The 18,353-nt window shown below is 39.0% G+C and overlaps 1 protein-coding gene and 1 pseudogene across 4 annotated transcripts in view; both read left to right on the plus strand.

The window, feature by feature from the left end:
* Positions 1 to 3,994: 3,994 nt before the first annotated feature.
* Zc3h12b (zinc finger CCCH-type containing 12B) overlaps positions 3,995 to 18,353 on the plus strand; it is a 231,932-nt gene continuing 217,573 nt past the window's right edge. For all 4 annotated transcript variants that reach the window (NM_001432875.1, NM_001432876.1, NM_001432877.1 and 1 more), the window contains 1 exon segment: positions 3,995 to 4,466. The gene's annotated coding sequence lies outside the window, so the exon portion shown is untranslated.
* On the plus strand, positions 16,456 to 17,504 carry Aagab-ps1 (alpha- and gamma-adaptin binding protein, pseudogene 1; annotated as a pseudogene).

The raw sequence follows: 18,353 nt of genomic DNA on the forward strand, positions 1-18,353 counted from the left end.
CAATATTACTCCTGCCTCATGCCATGTCCTGCTTGCAGACAGCAGCGTGGAATGACTGTCTTCTAAGAGGCTCTACCAGCAGCTGACTGAGCCAGATGCAGATACTTACAGCCAAGCATTGGATTAAGGTCGGGGACCTTTAGGGAAAAGTTAGGAGCAAGACTGAAGGAGCTGGAGGGGATTTCAACCTCATAGGAAGAACAAGACTGTCAGGGTTGGGGATTTAGCTCAGTGGTAGAGTGCTTGCCTAGCAAGCGCAAGGCCCTGGGTTCGGTCCCCTGCTCTGGAAAAAAAAAAAAAGAACAAAAAAAAAAAAAGAGTGTCAACTAACCTAACTGGTTTCCCTCAGAGTTCCCAGAGATTGAGCCACTGACCAAGGAACATACATGGTCTGCTCCATGGCCTGGGGCACATGTGTAGCACAGGGCTGCCTTGTCTGTCCTCAATGGGAGAGTGTGAGCTGCTTAATCCTGTGGAAACTTGTTGCCCCAGGGAAGAAGGATGCTGGTGGAGGTGAGGGGAGGATGGGTGGACATGTGGGGGAGTACCCTCTCAGAGAAAGGGCAGGAGGGATGGGGTGAAGACCTAGGGGAGGGAGGACCAAGAAAGGGGAGACATTTAGAATGTAAATAAATAAAATAATTCAATTAAAAATAAGAACAAAATAAGGAAAAAATTCCTGCTAGTTTCATTGTTTTTTAAAGCTAAAGAATAATATTTGATGGTGGGTTTGAAAGGAAGCTAATAAAGTCCCACATTTACAGTGAAGAATGGTTAAGGTTTAGAATGATAGCTATGGAAAATTTCTTGAGCAGGGACTTCCAAGGAAAATGTTAAAGGATTAGAAAGTGACACTGTGGAAGGGGAAGCCCTTGGTCCTGCCAAGACTGAACCCCCAGAGAACGTGATTGTTGGGGGGAGGGTGGTAATGGGGGGAGGATGGGGAGGGGAAGCCCATATAGAAGGGGAAGGGGAGGGGTTAGGGGGATGTTGGCCCAGAAACCGGGAAGGGGAATGACAATCAAAATGTAAATAAGAAATAATCAAGTTAATAAAGATAAAAAAAATCTGAAAAAAAAGAAAGTGACACTGTAAAAGGAAACTAAATATTTGGGGACATAATTTTGGATCCAAAGGTCAAAGTGAGTTTTCTCTAAAGAGCTGAAATAAAACAATCAACAGATATGATGAACTATTGCAAACACAGGGCTTCAATGATTGTGATTCCAGGAATTTCCCCAATTTTGGAGACCCTTCACCTCATGGATCAGAATGAAGTCATGTACACAACTAGGATGACCCTGAATATCTGGTAAGATTTGCCTTTGATATGTTATTATTCTGGTCTTCTTCAAAAGCTCTGTTGAGTTAGCTATAACAAGAGTCCTCACAGTTTTGATGTTTTATCTTAGTCATTTTCCATCCACCCACCTCCATCTTGCTTCTTGGTTGTTTATCCTCATTTGGTCATGTCAGAATTGAGCCAATATCTCTGCCCTACTGTAATCTTCTACTGCAGTAGTCGTTCTTCAATAAATTTTCTTTTGTTGTTGAATTTTACCATTTTGAAATGAATAGCATGATTTTTTCTTTAAAACTATAATTATCCCTCAGATAGAGATTTTTTTTCCCAAAATCTTTAATATGGCACACAGACATTGCACAATCTGTTTCAAAACTAGCTTGTCTGTACTCAACTCTATTACACAATTATTCTGTTCTGATCATAATATAGACAGAATATATTTATGTCAAAACCTCTCTGGTGGTTTGAGTGAGAATGTTCCTGTATGGTGAGGTTTTTTGGGGACATTTAGGAGATGCAGTCTTTGTGGAGGAAATATGTCATTGGAGGCGAGCACTGGGAAATTAAAAGACTCTTTGGCACTTACTGTTTCTCGGCTTCATGATTGTGGTCTAGCATGTGAACTCTTAGATTGCTCCTCCAGCAGCCACGCCTGCAGTTTGTTGTCATGCTTCCCCACCATCAAAGATTCTAAATCCCTGGAACCGAATGCCCAAAATAAACTCCTTTCCTCCCATAAATTGTCTTGGTGTTTTATCACACCAATAGAAAAGCAATTAAAGCCCTTTCCTACTTTTCACTGTCCACATCGTTTAGTTTCAGCTTCACATACATTTTAGTTTGCATGGAAATATCTGTTTTGACAATCTCCTACTCATCTAGGACAACGTTACCTCTAGCATGAATTCATATGTTTATGAAGAATTTCTTCTTAGTCTATTTTGTATATCTACTGTGTCAACACAGGGTTTGTAAATGAAAGGGGGTTATTGATTTGCGATTATAAAGGTGAATAAAAGAGAAAGGTGATTGCTTAGCTTTGTAGACTCTCTCATTGATGGACGTAATGGTCCTTCATACTTTCTCTAACTTTTAAATTGTGGATAAATGGCTTGGGGTATTACAAACTCCCATCTTTAGCATATTTACTCTTGAAATGTAAACACATATCTTCAAAGTTACTATAGGACATCATCTTAACTTTCAACCATTCAGGAATATGTGTGGTTTCATTCTGGAGATGTTTTACCATTCTTTTATAATAAGCCAATTAATTAAGCAAACATCTACCTCAAATCCCATCTTAAATTTCATCTTAAATTTGCAGTGCCTTGAAGGCCACCTATCCACATGTACTTGTATGTGTTTACTCAATATATCAGCCTTCTTTCTTTACAAATTTCTATAGACACATCTGTTTGTTGATAGGAGTCACTTCTTTACCAATAAATGTAGAGGAAGTTATATCATGTGACCAAAGGAATAAAATTTAGTGCTTAAACACCACTGAAAATACAGTTTATTTAGTACTTATTGGCTATCTGGTTACCATAAAGTTTCATTTTAAATTTGTAGTCCATTTGAAATTTATATTTTATTAATACTTTTAGAGCTTTGCAAAGTTTTTACATGGCATAAGTTTTTAAATAGTATCTAAAAATGTGTCTTTCGTTGGATTATCACTCAGCAGAGTTTATTCTGTAAATATGCACATATCATTTATACATTGTATGTGTTCAGAATTAATTACATGTTTTTGACTTTATCATTACAGAAAAGTTAAGCTTGATTTTAATAAGATCAATAGCCAGAAGAAATGACACAAAATGTTTTATGTATAATCACTGTTTACATGTCAGTTTTTAGTATTAGTATTTTAACACTAATGACTGGTTTGGGAATGATCACTGGATGTTCCTTAGTTGGTGGGTTCACATAGATTTCTTTTCCAGATGAAAATAGAAAAATGTATGTAGGCATTTTATACATTTCAATCTGAGAAAGTGCAAAACCTGTGTACAGTTGGGTGACTAATGGCTGAAATCAGAATGAAATCAGACTAATTTTGGAGGACTTTATTAAGCTAGAATGTTCAACTAGGGAGCATGTCCTTTGTCTTGTACACAATGATGAATCATTGACAAATAGCTCTATTTTATTGAGTGCTTACTCTGTGCTACAGTAGGTCATGTACGTTAAGTGCTTTACATACTTTCTCTCTTCATCCCAATAAGTATTCAGAGTACCGTGTTTCTCATTTATAGTTGGAGAAACAGATTTAGAGAGGTTAGAAAATGAACAGAAATACAAACTTGGCTGTAATTCCATTCTCTTGACCAGAGGCGAGTAAGTGAGAGTTGAGAGTTTTATAACGATCACTCTGGTAAAGTATGAGAAAAGACTGCAGGAAAACAAATCGAAAACCATCTATACATACTTCACATGCCTATCCTGTAGTGGATCTCATCCTAAGTCTTCAGGCCTCTCCACTTCAGAACATCTTAGACCTCTCCTCACGATTCTTTTTACCCTGACATTAGGGCCTGCCTAGGAAATGGGATTTTGTTCACTTTTTCTGGGTCGCAAACCAACTGGTCGGAGATCAGACCGCGGCTCCAGTGGTCCCTGGCGGGGGTGGGGCGCATGCGCGCGGTTGCTAAGAAACGGCGATCCAGGCGCCGCGGTGGTAACTGCGCCGGGGCTGTGTGTGTGTAGGCAGCAGCGCCAGAGGAAGAAGGAGCACGAGGATGCAGCTGCGACCGTGGCCCCAAGAGGGAGCAGCCACTGTTCTGTGGTCGCGGGGCCGAAGAAATTGGAATTAAGCCTGGGGGGTCCTGTTGCTGAGAGGACCGGGACAGACGGTCCTGGCAGAAGCTCAGGCCTAGTATCCCGGGAGAGTTCAGTCTGCTGGGCGAAGGCCTGCCGCCTTTGCTTCCTCCTGGCCCTTCAAGTCGATGGTGGTGAAGTTGGTGGCCACCAGGGGCACAAGCACCAAGCTGGTGCTCTTGCACCCAGCGCCTTTCTGGCCCTGCTTGAACAGCTGCGACGCCGCCTCCTCTCGTCCGCGGATCCCACCCTCAGCGGCGGGGGAGGGGGAAAGTTTTCCCCTTTGCAGGGGCTGTGTGGTGCGAGGCGACAACAAGACCTTAGGAGAGTCCGGGTGAGTAGTGGCACCGCAGTCTCCTGGTGCTCAAGCTGTGTTTTGGTCTCCGGGTCTCTGGGGCCCCAGCAGGCCAATGAAGCTCTGCGCTCTCATTCAGAAGCTTCTGACACCCTTCCTGCATCTGCTCGCCGGTAATTTCTTCCAGTTAGTTTTCCTTCTGCAAGCCATCACTTTGTGATCTCAACCGTGGCTTCCAGAAACAGTGTCAGTGATTAAGGCCTGGGGTTGCTTCTTAGGTGCTGATGATTCTAAGTACAGTCATTCACCTTAGTCCTTGATCTGGAAACAGATTCTCCTAGTGCCTTGTTCACATATTTCTCCTTGTTCTAACTGTGGTTCTGACTCTTGATCTCAGGAGACAGCCCGACCTGACCTCAGGCTTGTCTAGAGCCCATCCTCCGCATTGCTGTTGCTTCATGACTGAAAATTGACCAGATAGCTTGAGTGGTGCCTTACTTTGCAGTATTCTTTATACTATGTGCAGGGTTTCTGCAAACCATATGCCTAGCCCCTGATTCTTACTTAGCATGTAAAACCAGGCAGTTACTAGTTATGTTAAATAATAGTGATAATAAGACAAAACTAGTGACATGTCCTATTTGACAATCAAAGTACCACCAAACTTGAGGAGTGGACAAAGTAAAATATTGACAACAGGGGAAACTATTTTACAAAGTATGCTTCATCAGGAATGACTCACGTCTTCATTTAAAAATGTGTTGATGAAACTTAAGATGCTCTTAATAAAAATAAGGGTGGTTGTGATCTATTTGTTCTTCAAATAGGGTATAGTTGAAAATAGTCAACTTCTCCCCCCCCCAAAAAAAAATTGGCACGAGGCACCCGAAGTGAGACTTTGGATACCATGATGAGATCAAGTTCTAAAGTTGCAAGGTGTTTTTGGCAATTATTTTGAGGTGTGAGACTGTTTCGTTAAAAGGAGATGACTGTGAAAATTTACAATTCCCAGTTGAGCCTTTTCAAAAGTGCTCTCAATTCGAATTGATGTATAGTTTTAATTGCAAGGCACTCCTGTGGGCTGACAACAGAAGCTGGGTTCTTCACTGTCTTCCATCCTGACAGTTTTAAGCCATTTCAGGTCTCTTATCTGAAAAGAAGTGGTGAAAAAGAAGCACAATGGTGGGAAAGCTAAATTTAGTTTTCGGTAAGCCCTTTTAAGCTAAAGAACTTTAAAAAGTACATAGATGCTGTGTGCAATTAGATAACTTTGGCTAGTGAATCTGTTAACACTGCCAGTTCCTGATAGTTTTAGGAAAAATGCCTCATATTGCTTGCTTTTGTGTTTGAGATGTTCTTGTGTTTAAAGTACAATACCAAGGGGAAAATAGCTTTGTATCTCAGTGTGAATTACCTGTTGTGCACTGGCAAACAGGCATGCTTCTTCAAGAGCCTAGATTTCAAACTTAGAGATGGTTTCTGTTTGGAAGGGGTCTTGATGAATTCTACTCTTAATTATTTGAAATACTCTGAAATCTAAAGGAAAAGAATTCGACAGTAATGAATATGGCCAAGTAGGTACCACATATCCAGGAGCACTCACACAGACTGCAATAATCGTATGAGAACATGCTATTTTATTTGCAAGTGCTGTTAAGGAACTTGTTCATTGAATTCTGGAATAAAATTTGTTTTTTGCTTGTTTTTACTTATTTTATTTTCGGAGATTTTTAATAAGCTTTCATTTTCTAGATTTTACTCAGTGACCATCACTGTGGTGGGCAAGGAGAAGAGTAGATTACAAACAGGTTCCAGGCTTTGTTGGTGTTGCTCAAGGCAGAATATTTATCTAGAATGCTCTAGAAGCATAAAACCCTGGATCTGATTGTCAATAACCAGTATTAGAAAAATTTTAAAAAGCCAACTGAAACAGTTCTGAGGAATTCAGTTGGGAGAGAAGCATACAGATAGGCTATATTAATCAGAACATAAAAAAGTACAGAATAAAAGCTAAGAAAAATTAAGAGTACAGGGGGATTACTGCAGTCCAGGGATTCCCTGAGAAGGCTTCATAGAAAAGTCACACTTTTTCTTGAAATTATGGGCTTGGTTGAAAAGAGGAGACATTTATCACAAATCTATTAGATTAACTAAAGGAGAAAAGGATTATTTATAGCAGTTAACTTTCTTGATAGGAACAAACTTTTCTATGTTATATTATAATTTAATAGCGAATTAAATACTACTAACTTTATAATGTACATGTTATAGAAGTTAGTTTTAAAATAATCATCTTATCCTGGGACACATAAGAATGTTTTCTAAGAACATACAAATAATTAATTAAGTTCCCATATTTTATAAATGTATATTTTTTACTGAATAGTAAATCACAGCTATAGTCAAAGTGTTTTATACAAACTAGTACTATAAACACAACCTTATATTGTTAATATTCTCCAAAGGTTCTTTCCTGATACATTCTATGAACAACATGAATTTTGATTGATTAACTGATATAACGTGGTTTATCATATACTACTGTGTACAATAAAGGAAAGAGCTGCATTAGAGTCTTGAAATTAATACTGGTTAAAGTTCTAATATGTTCATGTGTATGTTAATATTTAGCAAGTAACATATGTTTAAACTTCAATTATAAATCTTTGTAAAACGCATTTTAGTGCATTCCAAATTTTTTTGCTATGTTAAAAATTGGTTAACATATTAATGGTCTCTAGGTTTTGGTCAGCCATTTGTCAATTAATATTTTCATTGCAGAAAAATAACAGACCACACTGCTATTAGAGAATGTCACTGATTTACTATGATTTCTTTTACAAATTCTATTGCATTTGTAAAAATGCGATATGAATTCAGTATAAACTGTATTTTCTTTATTAAAATACTATTTATTTTATCTTTTGTCTTTTATGTTTTAGTCAGACCATCACCATTACTATATCCTATCATAATAAACCACACATACTTAAAACCAAGTAAAGGGTATAATTCCATCTTTATTCATTAGACAGCCATTTTGGACAACACATACTTAGTGATGGAACCTGAGTAACATTTATCAAATGCGATAGGTAAAGTTCACTTTGTATTATAAAACAAATAGGCCAGATAGCTACTGCTACATAAATGAGGCAAAATGGAACATTTCAAGTTCTTTAAACTGTTTTCTTACGGAGACCTTCTCCAATGGCAGATCTTGGACAACCTGGGCAGTCATCTGGAAACAATTCTTCACAAAATTCATAAACTTGCCTTCTACTTTAGAAAGAGAACCACCTTTTCCTATACATGCTTGCAAACTTCCTTTAATGTTTACTGTAGAGCTAAGCCCCTTTGGTATTTTAGGAAGAATTTTCTCTTCCTCCTCCCCGTCTCCCTCATCTACCTCTTCCTCCGCCTCTTTATCTTGGTGTTGATAGTTTTAAGTCTTTTCCATGCTGATTTGAATTTTCTGAATTTTAAATGGTTGCATCTTTTGGGGGAAGTGTTTTGAGACAGCGTCTGTGCAACCCTGACTGTCCTGGAACTCACTCTGTAGAGCAGGCTGGCCTGGAACTTGGAGATCCACATGCCTCTGCCTCTCAAGTGCTGGGCTTCAAGACTTGCACCCCCAATGACAAGCTACTTGTAAAATCTTGTACAGTTTTCTTCTCAGGAACTTTGACTTTCCTCTTTGTACTAGTTGGGTTGTCAACTTGACACAATCCAGAATTTTTTAAAGAGGGAACCTCAATTGAGAAAATGTCCCCACTAGATGAGCCTATGAAGAGGCCTGTGGTGCATTTTCCTGATTGAAGATTGATATGGGAGGGGCCAGCCCATTGTGGATGGTACCATCCCTGGACTGGTAGCTCTGAGTGCTATAAGAAAGCAGGCTGAGCAAGACATGTGGAGCAAGTCAGTAGGCAGCATTCCTTTATAACTTCTCTGCATCAGTTCCTGCCTCCAAGTTCTGCCTATGTATCTTCCTCAACTTCACTGCACGATAGACTACAGGCTGTTAGATGAAAGATACCCTTCTTTCAAAACTTGTTTTTGGTCATGGTGTTTTGTCACGGGACTAGAAAATCTAACTAAGACACGCATCATTGTTGTCTCATTTATCACCAACTTTCTTTATTCCTCCTGTGGAATCTTTCTACCCTACCGGGGGCAAGTCACTTTCCAGTTATACTTAAGAATTTTCCATACTCTTCATCTTCATCTTCTGACTCTGCATCCTCTTCTACAGCTGCTGTGTGTGTTGTGCACTAGTATGCACCGACTCTGACCCATTCTTCAACATGAAGAGCAAGGTAGTGTGATTTCAAAGTCCCTAAGGGAAACTGTCAGTTTTAAAGACATTTTTTATTGGATTTTTTTATTTACATTTCAAATGTTATTCCCTTTCCCAGTATCCCGTCCATAAGCCCTCATCTCACCCCCTCCCCTTCTTCTATAAGGGTATTCCAAAGTTGATACTGTTACTCTGATGTGACTGCCTTCATAATATACAGTTCTGTATTCTCTAGCAATGCTGGCCAGGTGCAGTAATCTGTAGATGTCAGTCATCTATGTGATCTTGAGAAAAAACAATACTCTGCATTGAACTCTGTTGCTACATTGTGATGTTAGTAGGTTATGTGCGTTCAGTTTTTATTCATGAGTTTTTAACTTTTGATTGAGTTATTGGGGTGTACTAAAATAAAGTTGAGGATCATCTGTATCATAAAAAGTTGTATGTCCCCCCAACATAAACCCACATTTTAGAACTACAAAGAATGTGCACATTTATTCCAAGAAGCAAAATATCCAAACTTCAAATTTGTGAGACCTCTGTAGTTTTCATCTGTTATCTTGCTGCCCACAGAAGTCTTACTTAAAAAATATGTTACTAACAAACAATAATTCACTGTTTCTAGGCTCAGCAAATAATTGCTGTTTCATAAAATTACCATTTCATTGTTATTGACAGTTGGGGTTTGGGCGGAGTGTTTCCAGTTTTTCATTCTTTTATTCAAAGATTTGAAGTACACTGATTGCACGTAGCAGGGGATCTATCTATTCAAAGCGAAGTCAAGTGACAGCAGGTCAGATGAGTGAGTGGAAAGGAACTCTAGAGTTCTGATTATGGTTTGATGCGTCCTTTTGTATGCAGATTTAGCATGATACTACTGTAAAAAGTATAATTTTCATTATATCAGTGGACTGAAATTTTTCTACTTGAGCATCTCTAACATTTTGTGATGGGAGCTTATTGGAATCATGACTTTTAACCGAAAATTTTATTTGGATTAAATTGTCCTAGAACATAAACTTTTTCACTAAGCAAAAGATGATGAAAGCCATTTCAGTATGGGGAAGCAAAGCAAAGAGTGGAATTCATTCCTCAAGTATTTTAGCAAAAAATACTTTCACATATAAATTGCAAATTGATCTTTATAAGGAACTGTTACACAAAGTTCTCATTATCTTAATCTTGTATCTTATATTATGACCTGTATTAGTGATCATTGAACTGTTGTCATCCAAAACGTAGCAATTCATACGAATTTCCTAGTTACAAGTGCATCACCAAAGTTAATTTTATTATGTGATAGAATTTTGTAACTTTGTAAAATGCCCTAAATATTATTCAAAACATGAAACTGAATTTCACAGATTAATAATGAGAACATGAACATTTTAATAGTAATCTTTGTTAAAAACTACTATATAGGAAGTGTTAGTGTCTTTATATCCTTTTATAACCCTGAATTATTGAACTAATAATTAAACTCACTTAATTACTGTAGATATTATTTGTATTCACTTACTTCTGAGCTGAGCAAATTTTATTTAAAAAATGCATATATATATATATATATATATACACACACACACACACACACACACATATACAATATAGACTATATTAGTTATTTAGAATAGGTTCCTGATAGTCTGAAAAGCTATGTGTATGTAAAATAAACTACTTTCACAACTAAGTAGCTTGACTGAAAGTTGTGTGGAGAAACATTATTAGCTATGCATGATTCAAAAAAATACTATATCTAACTCAGGAGACTGAATCCCTAGGTTGGTCATTTATTTATTTGTTTTCCAAGACAGGTTTTCTCTGTGTAATAGCCCTGGCTGTCTTTGAACTCACTTTGTAGACCAGGCTGGCTTTGAACTCAGAAATTCACCTGCCTCTGCTTCTTGAATGCTGAGATTAAAGGCATAGGCTACCACCACCTGAATAATTATGTTTTTATTTTAAAAGCAAAATATTCTCTTTGTTGAATAAAGAAAATTGTAGAAGTTCAAAACTTCTGAAATGACATATTCCTTCTTTCATCCACATCAATTCAAAGTTCATTATAAACTTCGTATGCTCATATAGTTACACTTCAGAATTTGAAATATTTTATAATAAAAAGGATACTGTTTTCTGTTTTTCCATTCTGCCTATTGTCACTATTTTACATTTATATATTTTCTTAAGAATTTTTCCACTCTATGGCATTTCTTGATATCCACCTGAAACTAATTTAATACATATTAAATATGTGTAACTTAATATGCAGTAATATAATACAAATATTTTACACCCCCCCCACACACACAGAGAGAGAGAGAGAGAGAGAGAGAGAGAGAGAGAGAGAGAGAGAGAGAGAGAGACTTTTAAAAAATACTGGTCTCCACATGGCTTTTTCAAACATCCTTAGTGTTCTTTATGTCTTTGCCTACCCCTCTTTTGCCCTATATTCCAATACCGCTCTTCACTTTAACACTCACTTTATTCCACTTTCTCAAACTGGAAACTAGTTCATATATGAACTCTGATAGAAGATATGTAATTCACCAGACCATATATAATTACATATTTAGAATTTTGTTTGTTTCTTTTGTGTTTCTTTTTGTTTGAGACAAAGTCTCATGTCTACTAAGCTACTGGATAAGGATGACCTTGAACTCTAGACCCTTCAGCCTACAGTTTCCAAGGGCAGAGGCAGGTGTGCACTATCATACCTGGCTGCATGCATTGTATAGCAATATATTTAATGGTTGTTGCTGAGTTTATTAGACCAATGTCTGCTTATAGACATTCAAGACTAAGATTATTATATTATCTTATTTCAGTTTACATGATTTTAAAGTATTGTGTTATTTTTGCTGCCAATTAGTCTGAATATCTGAGATTCCATAGAAAAATAAAAATTGAGGCATAAAAATAGGTATTAGGTTTTATACTTCAGTTTTTCTTGATTTGCAATAATTTTCTGGAGAAAAAGTCTAAAGTGTTTGAAAATTTGAATTTTTCTTTTTTTTGAACTAGTGTGTCTTATGATTTCTTTATATTTGGAGCAATCAGAACTGGATTAATCTTTAGGGATATTATTTTAATGTATAGATAAAAATGATTTTTAGTTAATACATCAGTAGGTAATATGTGAAGATTTCTAAAGCTCTTAAAGACATCTGTAAGAAATTTAAATATCTCTTCTCCTATCTTGTTTATTGATTTATTTAGCAAATCTTTATATGAAAAATTGCAAAGTTAATTTAATTTCAATAATTTTTGGAATTATATATTTTAACATTAATGTGTTCCAATTGCAAGACAAAATTTGCACTCACAGAAATTCACTTGCCTCTGCCTCCCAAATGCTGAGATTTCATTAATTTGCCCTCTACTAATCAAGAATTTGTTAAGGTTTGGGTAGATGTAGCAGTCACACTGTATTTTTTTTCTAGATTCACTGTCCTATGTTAGTTATGGATTATGCTGGACAGAAAAAATAGCCATAGCCATATTAGAGGTTAGGAAAATTTGAAGTTCCTTGCTGGTATCAGAAACTTGATATTGAATTCAAGTAAGTGATAAGAATTAAAGTAGGGACACTTGGGTTCAATGTACTTTAAAACATTTTCTGAGTATTCTATCACTGATTAGGATACTATACTGGGAACGGGATTAGAACAGTAGTTAAATTTGAGATTCCCTTATTAGAAATGCTTGGGACAAAAGTGTTTCAGATTTTGGAATTTTTCAGAAATTGGAATATTTGTATACAATTATGAGTCAATTATCTCTATTCTGAAGATCAGAAATCTGATGTTATCATATATCTAAAATCAAGCATTACTGTCATGGTATGAAACTATTTGAATTTTGAGGCATTTCAGGTTTTTAACTTTCAAGTTGGTGTTAATCATTGGTGAAAGAAAATCTAAAGCTATATTTATTGGAAATAGTTTCAGATATAGAAAGTGCAGTGGAAATACAACTGGAATGTAAACTCTTATACATTTGTAAACACATACATTTTCATTGATACATCAGAAGGAGAAAATAAAATATCCATTAAACATTGCAACCCATAATCTTAATATACCAATGGTAGTGTCAAACATCTGAAAATAACAAAATTCTAGGACTTTCTTCCTCAGTTCTGAAGTAACAAATTGAAGGAATCAATCAAGTATGGTGGTATATACTTGTAATCTTTATACTCAGAAAGTTGAGGCAAGTAGATTCCTCTAAGTTCAAGGCAAGCTTGCCCTATATAATAAATTATAGGCTAGCCTGGGCTACAAAGTAAGCCCTATATAAAGATAAACATATGTATACTAGTAGTGATTTCTTCTACTTGTGTTATGATGCAATAAGAGCTAAAACTCAACATTTCTGATGTTCTTGGATTACATACCACTGACAAGAAAGGTAAGTTATACACTAGTTAACTTTGACAAGTTAGGGTAAACACAGCACAGCTAGGTGCATATGATAATAGTAGTTGAGGGATTATCATTTATCAATGATACCTTTTCAAGAGGGGATAAGAGCTAATTCTTTATTTTTCTGACTTCTATAGTAATACTTTGTTACTCAGTGTTCTTATTTTACAAGTTTTAGATCTTACGTCTAACAGTTGGACAAACAACAACATGGGCTAATTTCTATTAAATAGAATGTTAGCTCATTTTTTTTCTTTTTTTCTTTTTTTTTTTTTTTTCAGAGCTGGGTACTGAACCCAGGGTCTTGCACTTGCTAGGCAAGCGCTCTACCACTGAGCTAAATCCCCAACCCCGTTAGCTCATTTTTTAATAATTATAAATCTTTCTGTTTCACTTAAGCTTTGCCATTCCTGTGACATGTTTGATGAAACTTTGCCTTATGGTTACTTGTGGAAGAGAGGCTGGAAATGTTTTACAGAACTAACAATCCAATACACAGTAGGAACTCTATTTAATTCTTAGTAGTCTTCATCATCAGACAGGAGTAGAAAACTAGAAAAAATATTTGGAAGATAAATTTGTGTTTAAATTGAATATGGGGGCTGGTTAGATGGCTCAGTGGTTAAATGCACCAGCTACCCTTCCAGAGGACCCAGGTTCAATTCCCAGCACCCACATGGTAGCACTCAAGCATGTAATACTCCAGTTACAGGGGATCTGATGCCCTCTTCCGATCTCTTCAGATACCAGGCACACGTGCAGTACACAGAAAAATATAAACAATCATACACATAAAATAAAATAAAATAAATAAATTTTATTTTATTTTTTATTTTTTACATTGTTTTCTTTTTTATTGGATATTTTATATATTTCAAATGTTATCCCATTTCCCAGTTTACCGCCTCCTCTCCCCCTGCTTTTTTTTTTTTTATTAACTTGAGTATTATTTACATTTCGAGTGTTATTCCCTTTCTCAGTTTCCGGGCAAACATCCCCCTAATCCCTCCTCCTCCCCTTCTTTATGGGTGTTCCCCTCCCCACCCTCCCCCCATTGCCGCCCTCCCCCCAACAGTCTAGTTCACTGGGGGTTCAGTCTTAGCAGGACCCAGGGCTTCTCCTTCCACTGGTGCTCTTACTAGGATATTCATTGCTACCTATGAGGTTAGAGTCCAGGGTAGATCGCTCCTGAGAGACACAGCCAGAATACAGCAAATACAGAGGCGAATGCCAGCAGCAAACCACTGAACTGAGAATAGGACCCCTGTTGAAGGAATTAGAGAAAGAACTGGAAGAGCTTGAAGGGGCTCAAGACCCCATATGTACAACAATGCCAAGCAACCAGAGCTTCCAGGGACTAAGCCACTACCTAAAGACTATACATGGACTGACCCTGGATTCTGACCTCATAGGTAGCAATGAATAGCCTAGTAAGAGCACCAGTGGAAGGGGAAGCCCTGGGTCCTGCTAAGACTGAACCCCCAGTGAACTAGATTGTTGGGGGGAGGGCGGCAATGGGGGGAGGATGGAGAGGGGAACACCCATAAAGAAGGGGAGGGTGGAGGGGGATGTTTTCCCGGAAACCGGGAAAGGGAATAACACTGGGTTAAAATTTTGAGAAGGGTGGGTGGTCCCATCCCCAAATTGGAGGGCTTGCCTAACCTCTGGATATGGTCTCTACAGGTTCTCCCTACCCTTTGTTGAGCTTTTCAGCTAATCTCATTCCTGTTGGTCCTGGGAGCCTCTTGCTTTCCTGGGATCTGGGATTGCTGGTGTTACCCCCAGTTCTCCGTATCCCACTGCTACATACCTCTGTTCAAATTACTGACCCTCTGTATGTCATCCCTGTCTCCTCTCATAGCTGATCCTGTCCCTCTTTATCCTCTTCCTTTCCTCTCTTCCTCCCAAGTCCCTCAGATAGGTATTTTGTTCCCCTTTCTAAGAAGGACTGAAGTATCCACATTTTGGTCTTCCTTCTTGAGTCTGTGAATTGTATCTGGGGTGTTCCCAGCTCTTGAGCTAATATCCACTTATCAGTGAGTGCATACCATGTGTGTTCTTTTGTGACTGGGTTACCTCACTCAGGATGCTATTTTCTAGTTCCATTCATTTGCCTATGAATTTCCTGAAGTAATTGTTTTTAATAGCTCCATTGTGTAAATGTACCACATTTTCTATATCCCTTTCTCTGTTGAAGGACATCTGGGTTCTTTTCAGCTTCTGGTTATTATAAATAAGGCTGCTATGAATATAGTGGAGCCTGTGTTCTTGTTGTATGTTGGAGCATCATTTTGATATATGCCCAGAAGTATATAGCTGGGTCCTCAGGTAGTGCAATGTCCAAATTTCTGAGGAACCTTCAGACTGATTTCCAGAGTGGTTGTATCAGCTTGCAATCCCACCATCAATGGAGGAGTGTTCCTCTTTTTCCACATCCTTGCCGGCATCTGCTGTTACCTGAGATTTTAATCTTAGCCCTTCTGACTGGTGTGAGGTGGAATCTAAGAGTTGTTTTGATTTGCATTTCCGTGGAGCCTAAGGGTGTTTCTTTAGGTGCTTTATGGCCATTTGATATTCCTTGGTTGAAAATTCTTTGTTTAGTTCTGTACCCCATTTTTCAATAGGGATATTTGATTCTCTGGAGTCTAACTTCTTGAGTTCTTTGTATACATTGGATATTAGCCCTCTATAGGATGTAGGATTGGTAAGATCTTTTCCCCATGTGTTGGTTGCTGTTTTGTCCTAATTACAGTGTCCTTTGCCTTACAGAAGCTTTTCAATTCTATGAGGTCCAATCTATCAATTCTTTTTTTTTAAAGATTTATTTACTGTATATGAGTACACTCTAGCTGTCTTCAGACACACAGAAGAGGGCATCAGATTCCTTTACAGATGGTCGTGAGCCACCATGTGGTTGCTGGGAATTGAACGCAGGACCTCAGGAAGAGCAGTCAGTGCTCTTAACCACTGAGCCATCTCTCCAGCCCCATTTGTCGATTCTTGATCTTAGAGTATAAGCCATTGGTGTTTTCTTTAGGAAATTTCCCCCTGTGCCCAAGTGTTTGTGGCTCTTCCCCACTTTTTCTTGTTTGAGTGTATCTGGTTTTATGTGGAGGTTCTTGATCCACTTGGACTTGAGGTTTGTACAGGACAATAAGAATGAATCAATTTGCATTCTTTTACATACTTAACCACCAGTCGAACCAGCACCATTTGTTGAAAATGCTGTGATTTATACTTGAGTATAAGTACATCTTATCTTAGTAGACCTAGAGAATTAGTTAACTAAAGAATATGGAATCGGCACAGAACCATTCTGCAGGTGTGACGGCTGTTTGTGTCCCCTGTGAGCTGGTCACCAGCTGCTCCGCCACCTTCACCGGGGACTGGCTGGTGCAACATATTCTTGGAACAGAAGATGCTGTTGTGGAAGGGACTTCCAGCGATGCTGTGAGGTTTTACCCCTGGACCATCAATAACAAGTACTATTCTGCAGAGATCAACCTGTGTGTGGTGCCAGGCAAGTGAGTGGTCACTGCCAAGATCTCAGAGTCAGTCCAGGCATTTGTTTTTTTACTTTGACAGCACATAGAAATCAGGTCTTGACACCATCTCCTCATGGCTTCCTCTGGCAGAAACATGGCTGCCTGAGGTGACGATCCTGGTCTGTGATAGAGTGTATGGAGATGGAATAAACTGGCAACAGGCTCAGCATCAAACGTGGTGCATCAAACGTGGCTTTGAGCTGGTGGAGGAGCTGCCCAAGGAGGACGATGACTTCCCTGAATCTACAGGCATAAAGTGGATTGTACAAGCATTGAATGCCAATGTCTGATCTAATGTCGTGATGAAGAATGACAGGAGCCAGGACTTCAGCCTTCTCAACTCACTGGCTGGAGCAAGCCACAGAGTTGGATCAGCAGAGAATTGTCACTGTGAGCAGCCAACATCTGAGAGGACAGAGTTCCTTCTGGAGCATCATAGTGGTGCGTGTGGCTCAGCAGGTACACAGGTTGGCAGCATTGTCAATCCCATGTTAGACCTGGGTATTCGACAATTAGCCAGTCTGGGGTGGGAACTGGAGAACTTTGAGAGACTCTTTTCAAAGTTAAAAGAAATGAAAGACAAGGCTGCAACACTTCCTCATGAGCAAAGAAAGTTGCATGCAGAAAAGGTTGCCAAAGCCTTCTGGATGGCAATAGGGGAAGACCGAGATGAGATTGAGGACCTTTCTTATGATGAGCACTAAGATCTGCCTGCTAGGTTTGACTAACACCGATGCCAGCACTGTGCATTCCAAGTGCTTCCCTTCTCAACCGGGTTCTCTTCTGCCAAGACTGCCATTGGCACACTGGCCACCTGACTGGTTTTTGGGGTTCCCTTACCTGAGCATAGGTGCTGGGGAGAAATCTTTGCTCCCGCCACATAAGTGACAGAAGAGTGAGATGACAGTGTGGAATCCCTTCAGATCTATATTCTTCATCTTAAGAAACAGGGTAAAATGAGTCTCGAAGATCTGTAATACAGGAGAGCCAAGTGTCAGAGAGCACACTGTGATCTCAGGTGATCCCAGCACCTGAGGGGCTGGCCTGGGCTCCATAGAAAGGCCTGCCTGCTTCTGGATTACCAGTGTCCACACTGGCGGCAGGTTGGGAGCTTGTACTATCTAAGTACTGTCACTGGTCCTCGCCGAGAGCACAGCTCTGACATAAGGTGGATGTGGACAAGAAGGGGGGCAGCTGTAGATCTAGTGTGTGCCCAGGGGTTAGGGGGACAGGTGGCTCATGGGTTTGTCTCTTACCAAGTCCTTATGGACAATTTTAAGTTCAGTGTGTGAGTTCCTGCCACAAAGAAGTAAATGTCAGGTGTATATGTATAAGAAACAGAGGCAAAGGTTTCCTCCTCTGGGAAGCATAAACTACCCCTTTCCCAGCTGCTGGGCAAGGGCCCTCAGTGCAGTCATGTGTGGACCAGAGGAGCAGCAGTGTTGGTTCCAGCACTGCTGACACTGGCAACAGTGCTCTCTAATCGAGTGCTCTCCCTGGCTGCTTGAGGTTTCAGAGCAAGTGCCCCTTCTTTTTGCTTGGGAGCCAGAGATTACTGTCAAAGCACCAGAACCAAGCAGTGGGGGATAGGCGAGCCTTTCAACAACCAGGTCCTGAGCCACCACCATGGGTTACTTCCTGGGCTGTTGGCTCC

Source organism: Rattus norvegicus, chromosome X, assembly GCF_021556685.1.
Source record: "Rattus norvegicus strain SHRSP/BbbUtx chromosome X, alternate assembly SHRSP_T2T, whole genome shotgun sequence".
Taxonomy (NCBI): domain Eukaryota; kingdom Metazoa; phylum Chordata; class Mammalia; order Rodentia; family Muridae; genus Rattus; species Rattus norvegicus.